The 12,597-nt window shown below is 44.3% G+C and overlaps 1 pseudogene; it reads right to left on the reverse strand.

Moving 5' to 3' along the window:
• Positions 1–586: 586 nt before the first annotated feature.
• Positions 587–1,485, reverse strand: LOC119381248 (uncharacterized; annotated as a pseudogene).
• Positions 1,486–12,597: the final 11,112 nt, after the last annotated feature.

Below are 12,597 nucleotides of genomic sequence, written 5' to 3' on the forward strand. Positions count from 1 at the left end.
GAACTTGGAGCGCCTTTGTCTGGGCGGCAAACAAAACTGCAGAGCACGCGACCTCAAGAGAAGAAATAAAGACGGTGCTTGGCAGGGCACGTGAAGCCACGGCTCGCGTTCCCTACGAGCGTCGATTGTGGTCACTAAGAAACAACGTCATTTGGCTCGAGTTGGTACATATTCCTCAGGCTGAAATTACAGAGCAAACGCACTTCTTTGTCCTTCTTACGTCTTCTTTACTTCTATCAAACTAGAGCACGCGCCGTAGTGGAGCGAGCGCCGCATGCTACAGTTGGCTAAGCTATATGTGCTTTTGCCTGCGTTACTATCATCATCAAGGCGCTCGAAGAACTGGAGGAAGAAGACTTCTCTATCGCGCGAGCGTGCGCTGAGATGGTTATACTTTACCTGCGTGACGTGCGCTTGTATTCTGCTGCTAGTATCAACGAGACCGAATGAGCCATGGCGTACTTCATCAGGTGTTGCACAGAAAAGGTGGCGAGGCTAAGCACCTCGCCAATATTGTGTACCAGTCCGGTCTGAAATCAAGTTCGTCGTAAACTTCTTTTAAATGAATAACCATTCGGGTGAAATGTATACGTGACGAGGTGATCGGCTCTGCGGTACGGTCCTGCATTCGCGTCTTCCACAAACTGTGCATACCAATAACAAGGAACATATCGTACGGCACTTCATCAAGAGGTGTTGGCATCAAATAACGAATAGTGTACGAATTAATTTCAAATTCTTTCTGCAGAGTTCGCTGAAGGACATCCCAGAAAAGAATCGCATCTTTGCAGCTCACGAAGCAATGCTCTATTGTTTCAGGTACATCACAGAGACGGCAGTTGACCGACGATACAAAAATTCCTTTTGTTTGTAACCATGTTTTTACGGGGAGTGTTTCAGAATGGAGTTTATAGAAGAATGTTTTTGAATTGGGAGACATATACATTTTTTGCACTCGTTTCAACACATCATGGCCTGGAAGATCAAAATATGATGATCGGTACAGCGGAGGAGGGAAGAGCATAGATATTAAGTCCTTATATAGTGTTTTCCGTGATACAGTATACAAATATTCTGTTGAAAATCGGGCTTTAAGAAATCGAACTGCAGAGTAAACTTCCTCCATAAATCCCCACAGGCATGGGCGTGCGGAGAAGTTTGAGGAAACAACCAAGTCAGGGAAACAATTAACAAAGTTAACTTACAAGAACGAACGAATCATGGGATGGGAATTGTCACGGAAAAAGAAGAAGCGTGAAACTGTTTGCCATAGATACAAATGTATTAAACCCAAACCACCGTCACTAACTTGTCTGAAAATGTTGTCACGACGCATGGGCTCAAAAGTCGAAGACCATATGAACGTTGCAAATATACGATGGAAGCGTTGCACGTAAGACCTAGCACAATGAATAAGCTGCAGCACATAGTAAAGCTTTGTTGCTAAAAAAGTATTACAAGCTTCGGCTCTCCCAAAAATGGAAAGGCGATATGGAACAAATGCCTGGGCCTGCCGTTCAATCAAAGGGACACGTTCTTTCCAATAGCGTGCACTGAATCTATACGCATCTAGTGGTAGAACTCTCCCTGGAATGAAGGACTATAAGTTAGTCTTCCAGTTTTGTGGAAGTGCTTGTACTTTCATTGTCGCTAAGTGACTGTAGTAGTGTAACTCTACTGTTGTGATACTGTGTACTATTTTCATACGCATTCTATTAAATACCATGATCAAAAAAAAATGAGCCATGGCGTAATTGTCTAAGGCAGCAAGCTGCGGAGCGAGGGGTCGCAGGTTCAAAACACTGGTCGAGCGCTTCGGGATTTTTTTCTTCTGATTTAATTTTATTTCTTACCTTTATTTATATATACATACATACATATATCCGGGGCATGACGGCGACGGCAACGGCAAAAATCCGCCGAGAGTGTCCATATAATGGCTATCGCAATAAAACACCCAAATGAAACGCAGTGTTATAATATCTGAAAGGACGGACGATAATTCACGAGCAAACAAGTTTGATTTCAAATGTCTAAACTGTATCGAGGCCACAGCCTGTGGTCTTCCAACCTATTAGAGCGCGAAGAATTTCGTCTTGTGAAGTGGGTTTTAAGAAAAAATAGTGAGGCGAGAGAGACAACGTATGCAGGCAAGTTGGTGATAGTGGATGCTCAATTCTTGAAAAAAACATGGTTGATCCCTCTGTCATAAGGATCGGTATAACATGAAAGCAAAACGTGTCTTCACAGACGTAGTTGAGCGTTTGTTGTGCATTGTTTCGCCCCGAGGGCGAAGGAATGAATGCTATAGCAACAAGTTGTAACGTCACGCGAAGAACGGCAAGCAGATCGAAACTTCCAACGCGTTGCTCAAGCAGAAAGGACGCACGGAACGAACATACACAGGATGAGCGCGAACTAACAACTGTCACAGCTCGACAGTTAAAGCACGCTGGTCAAAAACAGAGGAGGACGCACGAAACGAACGCACAAGTATACACAGGATGAGCGCGAACTGTCACAGTTTTCACTTATTTGTTTGTGAGCAACGCGCTCCTTTCGCAAAAGCGGCCGCTACAGTGAGCGAAATGACCTTCGTGCTCTCTGTAACATGAAAGCAAACTTGCGGTGAGAGCGCAAGACGTACAAGATAACGCGCGCGCAGGAGCGGCCACGCCCTGTAGAGGCACACGCTCATCTCAACGCGGGCGGCGACGCCATTTAAAGCGCGCTCTTCGAGCCCTTCGCGCCTTCTGGCTACTGATAACGAAAACACGCTGATGTACCCTGATCTCTGAGTACCGCCACTGGCAAATGGTGTATATAAATAGCACGCCGTTAGCATGACGGAGAACGTGCTGTTTGTGGCGGAGTCGTTTCGCGCTGCGCGCTGAGGATCGAGAGGTCGTGAGTTCGATTCCAGGTGACGGAACTTTTTCTTTGCCATATGTTAGTCTTTGTATTTTACAACGTCATATCCGTGACGGAAATACGTCAGTGGAGCTGTGGTGGACCCCGGCATAAAACACTTTCGTGTTAAAACGATTCTTTAATTGAATTGGCGATAGCGGCAGGCCTGGTTAGAACGCTGATCATGTCCCAAAATTCTGTCACAAGTGCATCCTGCTGATTAAGATTTAAAAACTCTTTAATTATGTTTCATTTTTTTCTGCAGTAATTCTCGTTTTCGAGCACTTGATTTTGATAATATAAGTTTTATTGGCTTGTTTTAAAAAGACTGCGAGAGCTTGTGAATACAATCTAAAACGGGTCCTAAGGGCCAGGTGAAATGGCTGGAGCTTTACATTTTTGTAAAGATTTTACTTTTTATTATACAGCGCTGTAGTCCTCCAATAATCCACGGGTTTCTAAGGGGGGAGTGCCAACGCGATATGATTGATACGGACAGACACAAGTTCATAATAGCTGTTAATATCTGACTCAAATTAATGAATGATTGTGTTATTTTAGACATTCGAAATTCCTAATGTAACTGCACGAGAGGAACAGCGTCGCTGAAGGTCCAGCTGCAATTTTGCAAGCTCACAAAATTCTACCGCGTTCTTTTTTTTTTGCATTCTTTCTTATGTATTCGAGAGTACCGAGAAAAGAAGTTTGGGGGCTTTCGAGCTCAGCTTCTCAGCACAAACACGCATGCCAGGGACAACGTCACACACTGTGCTTTAGGTCATCGCATAGCGGCTGCATGCTTCCCTCCCGGGCACAAGCCGAAAGACAGCGAATGCATAATGGACCGGAATCGATTTCACAGCTTTCTGGGTTCACCGCCATCAAAAGGTTGTACTTCTCAAAGGAGAGACCCCTTCAGCCGTCATCCTTGTTCTAAACTCGTCCGTTCTACTGTCGGTCACTTTTTTGATATGGCGCGCCGTCTTTTCATTTAGTACCCGCACTACTACCCACTGAAGTGCCTGGCTCTTAGGGGACAGTCCGCTTTCTTTATTTAGTTTTTTTATGTATAGTTCTTCCACGAGCTCTCCTCAGCGACAGCCATTTCTGAGAAGCTATATGGCCGCTTGGTCGATATAATCCTGGGACAGCTCCCTTTCTGACAAAAAAGAAACGTCTGAATCCCGCCGCTGAAGGAAAGCTCGGCCAGCTCTCACTGACTTTCGTCTCTGCGAATCTTTGTCACGCAATGCTACTGCGCAAACTTGGCATTTTCTTCCAATATTGTCGGCCTGCGGGAAAGCACCAGCGCGGTGGTTGTTTCATTTTCAAACCTAGGTCTCGCGTTTCTTTTTTTTTTATGTATACTTTCCTACACCATCATTCCCATGACATGCGTTGTGACAATATAGCTCTGAGTGCTTAGAGTAGTAATTGTGTTTGCCTGACAATAAATAACGGCGCGGGTGCGCGGTAGGCGTGGGCTCCAGGATATCGGGGCTGTATTGCAACAGCTCTGCTTCGGGGCAAAGCTAATGGTGTCTTTTCCTTTCCTTTTTGCCCCGTGGATAAGATTGCGCCGCGAATGCGACGGCAAAACCTGTGATCGATGGTTCAACGATTTACGCACCATAGCCTCTCAAGTGCTGAGTGCAGGTACACGTTTCATACGGGCCGTCACTTTCTTAATGCACGCGTGAATGGTTATGCAGAGGGAAGAAGAATATTTCTGCAATAAAACAGCTAGTTTGACAAGTTGATACATCGTTGAAGAAATTAAATAGCGATAAGAAACAGTTAAAGAACAAGACAAAACAATAATTGTCTTATCTTTCTATTCCTTGTCGTCCGCGCTGTTTGAGTTCTTCAAATAACAGTATTTCTTTTCCTCTTTAATTTAGCTTCTATTTCATTTTGAGGTATTTACATGCCCAGCTAGCAAATGTTTCGTAGGAGTTATTTGCAAATGCAAAATACTGCGGTAACATGGATATGTGATGCTACTTGATAATAAGTGATAACTAGAGGCCGGATTTTCAGGCACTAAAAAAGCTCGTTTTAGGCGCCAAAAATAGGCAGGCAAAACAATGTTTTAGGCTTCCGACATCTTAAATATAGGCACAATAAATTTTCACATAAATGCAAATAATTTCAAACGAATACGTGCACGACCTCTATCTACGACAGAAAAACAAAAATGTTATTGCTTAAGATTGCACAAAGGCGCCAACAATTGAACATAGCGTGCTTTGCCCCGCACGGTTCGCACTCCCGTGTTCTGTAGAGTGAGTCAAGTGTCCACTGTCGAATCAACACACTCCTGAGTGTCTTTCCGGCATGACTGAGAAGCGCAGAGCAGGAGCAGACAGCCAGATTGTTAAAAGACCAGAAGGGAGGGATTCCTCCTATTGGCCGGGTAGAATTGCGTAGAGCCAATTTCTCCACTAGCATTGAACCACTGGCATAGCCAGGGGGGGGGGGGGTGTTCAACCCCCCTCCCCCGAAACTTTTCAGTTTTGCGTGCGTGTATACACACACGCACACATACAAACGCATGCACGAACATATATATAAAGTATGGTTGTCCCCCCCCCTCCCCCCCGAAAAAGATTTCTGGCTGCGCTACTGCAGTGAACACCTTAACAAATAAATTACAAACAAAACAAAGACTGCGTGCACATCACATTTTTCTTTCTTTTTTGCTCTTCACTCTCCTTTCCGCTGACCGCTCTTCGTGGTTTCTCATTCGCCAACCGCCCGGGCCATGTCAGCGCGGCGGCGAATGCTCGCCGGCGTGTCCCGCTTCACTGCTGCTAGCGGTTGTTGGAACCCCATAGTTCCCAAAAGTCAATCTTACGCGGTAACATGAATAACGGTCTCAAACAGCACCCGGGAGCGAAACTTGAGGCTAAATAGCGTTCATATAAGCGCCAATTTTGAAAATATGCCTTTATAGGCATTTGTACGCATTTAGGCACGAGCGCCAAGAATAGGCATTTATAGGCACTGTAAAAACACTATAAAAGCCCTTCTTAACCTCCAATTCATGCTCATATATCAAAATGGCGCGATAGGAGCACAAGGAACAAAATAGGCATTTGCTTAAAATCCGGTCTCTAGTGATAACACAGAACGAACCCACGACGACAACAAAGCTGCGCAAGTAACCATTTAAACCGTGACAGTGCTATCGCTGAATAAGAGCGGTGCCGATCTTACGTGCATAAGAACAATTGAGCTCTTGTGTTCGCCTTCCGTGACTATCGAGAACAATAGCCATTAAAGAATGTTTCACTTAATTCCAACGTTGATGCTGTTAGTAGCATTGGCGCCTATCACCGTTCTCGTGCCCTTCTTAGCGCACCGGATATGAAAGCCCAAACAGGAAAAAAGGTGTGGGCAAAGCTATCTAAATTCTCTCACCTCTAATCAAACCAAATATATGCAAGATATTCACCCATAGAAGACAGGTATATGCCATGTGGTCAAAGTAAGAACAAGGACCCTCTTGTCATTGCGGTGAATGTGCGGCAGATTGAGCAGCTATGGTGCAGATTTTTAATGCGAAGCATTTCCTAGCCAAACCACAGCACTTTGACCGTTTCTATCTATCTATCTATCTATCTATCTATCTATCTATCTATCTATCTATCTATCTATCTATCTATCTATCTATCTAGCCGCCCACGTCTTGGCGCTCTCGTGGTCGTCTCTTTAACTTGGTAGATAGCAAAATTGGCATAGAAGGACATGAGTGTGATGCGAACACGATTCGCAGGTCTCGACATGAATAACGCAACTTCTCAGCCGCGTAGGTCACGAAACCCTTTCCAACAGTCACGTGTAGGACACACCCGCATACCGCGGTCCGTGCTATACGGGTATACGCCGCAGGCGATTCACAGTCAATATCAACCCAGACTTCGGAAATTTTGACGCGATAGCGTGATGGGGCCCGTGTCGCGGAGAATCTGGTGCCGGCGTCGGAGGCGTTGTTAATGGGTGACAAATTCCGACAGAAGCGAATAATAAAATCAACGCGTGAGCCGAATTCGAACCCAGGCATTCTGGATGGCAGTCAAGCATTCTACCACAGCGCCACGGCAGTGCTTCAAACTGTTTCGGTAAAAGACCGCATACAGGCGTTGCGTCAGGACAACGCTAATTGTTGTAGCAGTTTTTACAGGAATGTAATAAACATTACACATGTACACCTGTGACTCCGCAAGCTGTAGTCAACGTTGCTCGAATACGCCGACGACCGCAACTTATGCACACCATCGCGCCGTATAGCGTGCGCTTCGTTGCGATAAAACTGGCGTCTGGGAGTTGACGTGAATACCGACGTTATGTTGGACCATGAGCTACCCTTTACACGCCAGTGTAAGCGTCGTGCCTGGAAAGCCCACGATATGCGCAACATCATACTTACGAGTTTACGCAAAGACGACGATCCTCCTCTTAACGCTTGGCTCAAAGCAAAAAAAATGCGGCCTATTTAGTTGCCTTCTCGTTGACTGCTTCGAACGAAAGTGATTCCCACAATGCGTGGGATCTGCCGGATTTTTTTTTTGTTTCTTCTGGTATGTAATTACAATGTAATTACATGTGCCACCTTTGCTCGGGTAAGTACGTAAATGCTGAGAGGTGTTGATTTTATTTGCTGTCCCATCTCTTTAACCATTTTAGAATCATTGACATGGAGAGAACGGGGACATTACATGCCAAACTTTCTTATTCTATATAAAGGAGTAAATCATTCAATACGTCTGAGTTTCAAGCGAATGTGCTGCGAGTTCGTTTCGGCACTGATATAATGGTAAGTTCAACTTCACTCTTCATTATTTATTTATTTATTTATTTATTTATTTATTTATTTATTTATTTATTTATTTACAGAATACCTGCGTTGCCTCGTAGGCATTATCGCAGGGCAGACAGTTTTAGTACCATGTGCTACACGTTTTACAGTGATAAACAAATATATATATATATATATATATATATATATATATATATATATATATATATATATATATATATATATATATATATATATATATATATATATATATATATATATATATATATATATAACAAAGCTAACATCAAGGTAAACAAGGTAAAAAAGACAGTAGGTTAACATTTTCAAAGATAACAGAAAGCTAAAACAAAACTATAGGACAATTATACGTTATTCTAAACACAATCGGGAATAAAAATCATGATTATCAGATAGAGAAACACCGCCTTCCGGTAACACGTTCCAGTCTCGTACAGTTTGTGGGGGAAAAGATTTGGAAAAATGGTTTGTATTGCGATTGTATGCGCGTACTCTGCTGGAGTGGTCGTGCCTAGTCAAAACATAGGATGGCTCTGACAGGTAGGTGCGGCTATCAATGCCTTTTTGATTATAAAAGGTACGGTGAAAGAATTTGAGTCAAGTTTTTTTTCTTCTTCTTAACGCTTCCCAGCCCAGCAATGCCTTTTATTCAGTGGCACTTTGAAAAGGGTTGTGGTTACTGGAGACGAATCGTGCAGCCTGATTTTGATGTTTTTCTATAACCTGTGTCAAATAGTCCTGATAAGTGTCCCAAATCATAGAGGCATAAAATCTAGGGCAGACGTAACATGTAAAAAGTATAATGTTTCTTTAGCATCTTTGGGCGCTAATAATACCAATAATATCTAGTGATTATCTCTTTTTAAGCATTTTTTTCCGACACTTGGCCTCATACCTTAACAGAAGTATAGTTCTTCAAAGTTTGTATTTATTCGTGATTTGTTATATAATTCGCCATCACTAGTCCAATTGATATCTTGGAGGTTAAAATCGGCCCCCCAAAAGACCAGAGAGCACTGATAAGATGTCAGCAAGATTACGAATCGGAATTTCATTACTATCGGTTGGACGGTAGAAGGATCCAAATATATACCCCTTTGGGAAGTGCACTCGACACCATGCTGATTCTGCATCATTGTCAAAATGAAGTTCTTCACTGGCCAAGTCATTTGATATTAAAATAAAAACGCCTCCGCCGTGCCGGTGTCTATCTTTACGGAAGACAGTAAACCCTGGTGGGAATAGTTCGATGTTAGTGATACTCTTATCTAACCAGGATTCGGTACCTAGTAGACATGGGGCTGGACAGTTCCAACCAGAGAGGCAAAATCATCTGCTTCATATTTTATGCTTCTGCAGTTGACTAAGAGCACAGAAAATTCTTTAGGCCCAACCGAGCCGCTGTTGCGGCTCTGAGGAGTTTCATCTTGCGCATGTCATTCCCCGTTGGTCGAACGCGCAGGCGCTCTCAGTAAAACTGGTTGACGTGTATCAAAGTCCCATGTGTATGTGTCCCCATTTATAACCACCTTATCATATTTTAGACGTACATGAAATTCTTTACTTAGACGTTTCTTTTACTTTTGTGTAATCCCAGAGAAGACGCCGTTTTTCTCGGACTGCATGACTGAAGTCTTCCGAAAAGCCGGGACCCGTGCCTTTAAATTTACGAGCATTTTGTAGCCGCGACATTTTCACGCGTTTTCGAACTCGAAAAGTTCGCTACAATCGGCCGGTTTCTCCCTTCCCGGCATGCTCTCACCCGATCGCCCTTTCGACATGTATGTTATCAATGTTAAGGTTGTTTTGACAAACACATTTTACTAGTTCTAGGGATGTTTGCCACGTTTCTTTCGGCTCATTGTCCCGGATGCCAAAAAAGATCACATTCAGTCTCAGTCTCCGGCTCCTGTTTTCGAGATCGTCGATTTTAGCCTCAAGCTTCCGCTACGAGTTCTCGACTTGTGAAGCACGATGCTCAATTACAGTGGTCTTTGCAATCACGCTGTCTACTTTCTTTTGAAGTTCTATTTGGTTCGTTTAGACAAAACAGTCGCCTGGTCTGCCTGTAGCTGCGTGACCTGTGTGATTTTTTTTTTTTTCAAAATGTTCCGCTTCGGTTTTTGCCATGGGACCAGGGTTTAGTTCCACGTCCCCACACAGAAGCAATAGCCCATCGCGAAACAAGAGACTCAAATCAAAAGCCACGTATTCCATCCCGCACAAAATACCCACCCCAAAGCAACGAATATAATGACTCAATAAGCGCTTGTTGATAGGGCACGACACCCTTATCAGCAAGACGTTATTCGACCGGTAACAGAGCGAGTGCTTCATGTAACCAACCTGGTACATAGAGCGAGACGAGTACAGGCTACGAAGAGCGTCGTGTCCCAGCTGTCGCAGGTGGAATGGGCCGCTTTTATAGCTGCGGTAGAGCGGAAGCGGAAGCGTCTCGCGATGCTTAGCCATGTATCCTTCGATGACCGGCTGCAGATTTTCCGGAATCACGTGCTGCTCAGGGCGATGACTGGATGAATTCAGTGAAGACAGTTCCAGCATCCGCCATGGCTTGACGTCACCAACAGGCGTAGTCACGACGACGTTCGCCGTGACCGCAAGGAATCCGAGCAGCACATGGTACATAGAACGAGATGAGTACAGGCCACGAAGAGCGTCGTGTCCAAATCCAGAACGAATACATTCTGCGCTCTCGGAAAGGGAAAAAAAGATAGAGAAAATCTACAGGCTTGTGCAGTTCTTGCAGATCGTGGCTCATTTACCGCGACAGCAGTCCACAACGGCCATTGCCATCGCCTCGAGGACTTCTTTGCGATGTTCACAACATCGCTCTTGTCCGCTATACAGAATCGGTATTGCTGCTGTGGGCTCCGAAACGCAGGCACAAACGCCGCCACTTTCGGAGCCTGTCTGAATCCTTGGCACGAATTATAAAACGCCAAAGATACGCGTTTCGAAGTGGAGGTAGCATGACGTGCACGATTTCCAATCCCGGAGGTGGTAGACAAAGTATTCGTCGTAATAACTTTTCTAGCGGAGACTGACACATGGACAAAGAGAGGGAACGACTTTGTCCGCGTGTCAGTCTGCGCTAGAAAAGTTATTACGATGTATATGTACCAACTAGCTCACCTTTCAGTATTACGCCAGACAAAGTATTCTTGTTTTTCTGCCTGAGGCGATGATGAGTAGTTGTCCTAGCAACGATGACATGATAACGACATAGGAAAGGATATACAGGTGTAAAGAATGAAAGGGCGAACACAGGAAAAGGTTATCACCCCAAAACTTCTTCTCTGCAATGCGTGCAACGTTGTTTTTGTCAGGCACGCTAGCTATTGCCTGCCCAGGAACTCGGAGTGTATCCCCATACGACACCGCTCCGTAAGTTACCAAAGCTCTCGAGAACCCCCGCATGTCAGGCCCGATTGCTGCGCGATCTTAGCACAGATGTCTAAGCATGCGATACAGTACTTAGATTGTGACGTCTTGGCAGCTGCGCACGTGCTTCGCGAATGGCCTTATCGCAATCATTTATCAAAATGAAGTTTTAGAGCGACGCTATAAGTGGTACGTTCGTCGGAAATTTTTCGTGTCGTCATTCGTGTCGCTATCCCTCAGCAAAAAAAAAAAAAAAATGTGGCCGATCCCGTGGAGATATTAGGCCGAATTGCGGTGGAGGTAAAGCGAGCTTTTGTTTTCCCATTAGGAGGCCGACCGGTCGCCCAGTATTGACCACTTTTCCAAGAGAAGGATGGAATACGCTGTTTAAACCAGTTGTATGCTCGCTTGACAGCGCCCGGTAGGTGCGGAGTGATAACAAAGCATAATTACGAATCATACTCTATCACCTATAGACCTATCGTTATGATCGTCTTTCGTGGCTTGGCGCTGCTCGGGTGGCTAGCTTCTCCATCGCAGCTGCCCACCCGAGCAGAGTTCAGCGACGCATGCACGCTTTTTGATTTCCGCGGTCCTCCGAGGTAAATACTAACCGACAACAATTCCACGTATAAGAATGCTTCAAGTGAAGAACTCCAGATACTGATCAGAACCCCCAGATGGAATTGCAAGTTCGTAGCTCGTAGATACGCTAAACTCAATCGATCGGTCAATTTGTGAAGCAACTCATATATATCAGCGCAATTTTTTTCCGTCATGAAAGTGTAGATGAACCAGATTAATTATTTTTGAAAGGCGGGCTTCTTAAATTCATAGTAAACCTTTGAATGACCAGTAAAGGTTCTGCAATGAAAGTCATCTTGAGTGCACATGTATAGCCATCAAGGCCATGCCAACTAAGCAAGGTCGTCTGGACATGTCAGGAGCAAAGACAAGCTCACAGCATATCGCGAACACCATACAACTACAAAATGCATTTTTGCAGCCCGAGACTGTTTCTTTGACTTCTGGTTTAAATCATGCAGAATTTTGGCGCTGATCAAGCGAAAATATAAGCTGTATGACTGGAAAGGAACCATCAACCGTCTTGTTCTCAGTGAACTGCCTTCATTCGCGACAAACTTATGCAATTTTTTTCTTTCCCTGTTTAAGTTTTTTACATCGCACAATGATGGTCCTCGAAGGTACAGGGACTGGCACCAGCAGGTGCTGGGAAAATTCAGAAATACTGATGTAATATACTTCTCAATGTTTTTCACCCATTTTATCGGCTCTCCCTCGGAACTATTAGTATGCTAATTACGTCCAAATGGGAAGACTGATCACTCTTTCTTTGTTTTTTTCTTTCTCTCTTTCTTTATCTTCTATAGGAAACAAGACATATCGCAAGGGCATATTTAAATCTAGTTTCGGCTTCCTTG

This window comes from Rhipicephalus sanguineus, chromosome 1 (genome assembly GCF_013339695.2).
Source record: "Rhipicephalus sanguineus isolate Rsan-2018 chromosome 1, BIME_Rsan_1.4, whole genome shotgun sequence".
Classification (NCBI taxonomy): Eukaryota; Metazoa; Arthropoda; class Arachnida; order Ixodida; family Ixodidae; genus Rhipicephalus; species Rhipicephalus sanguineus.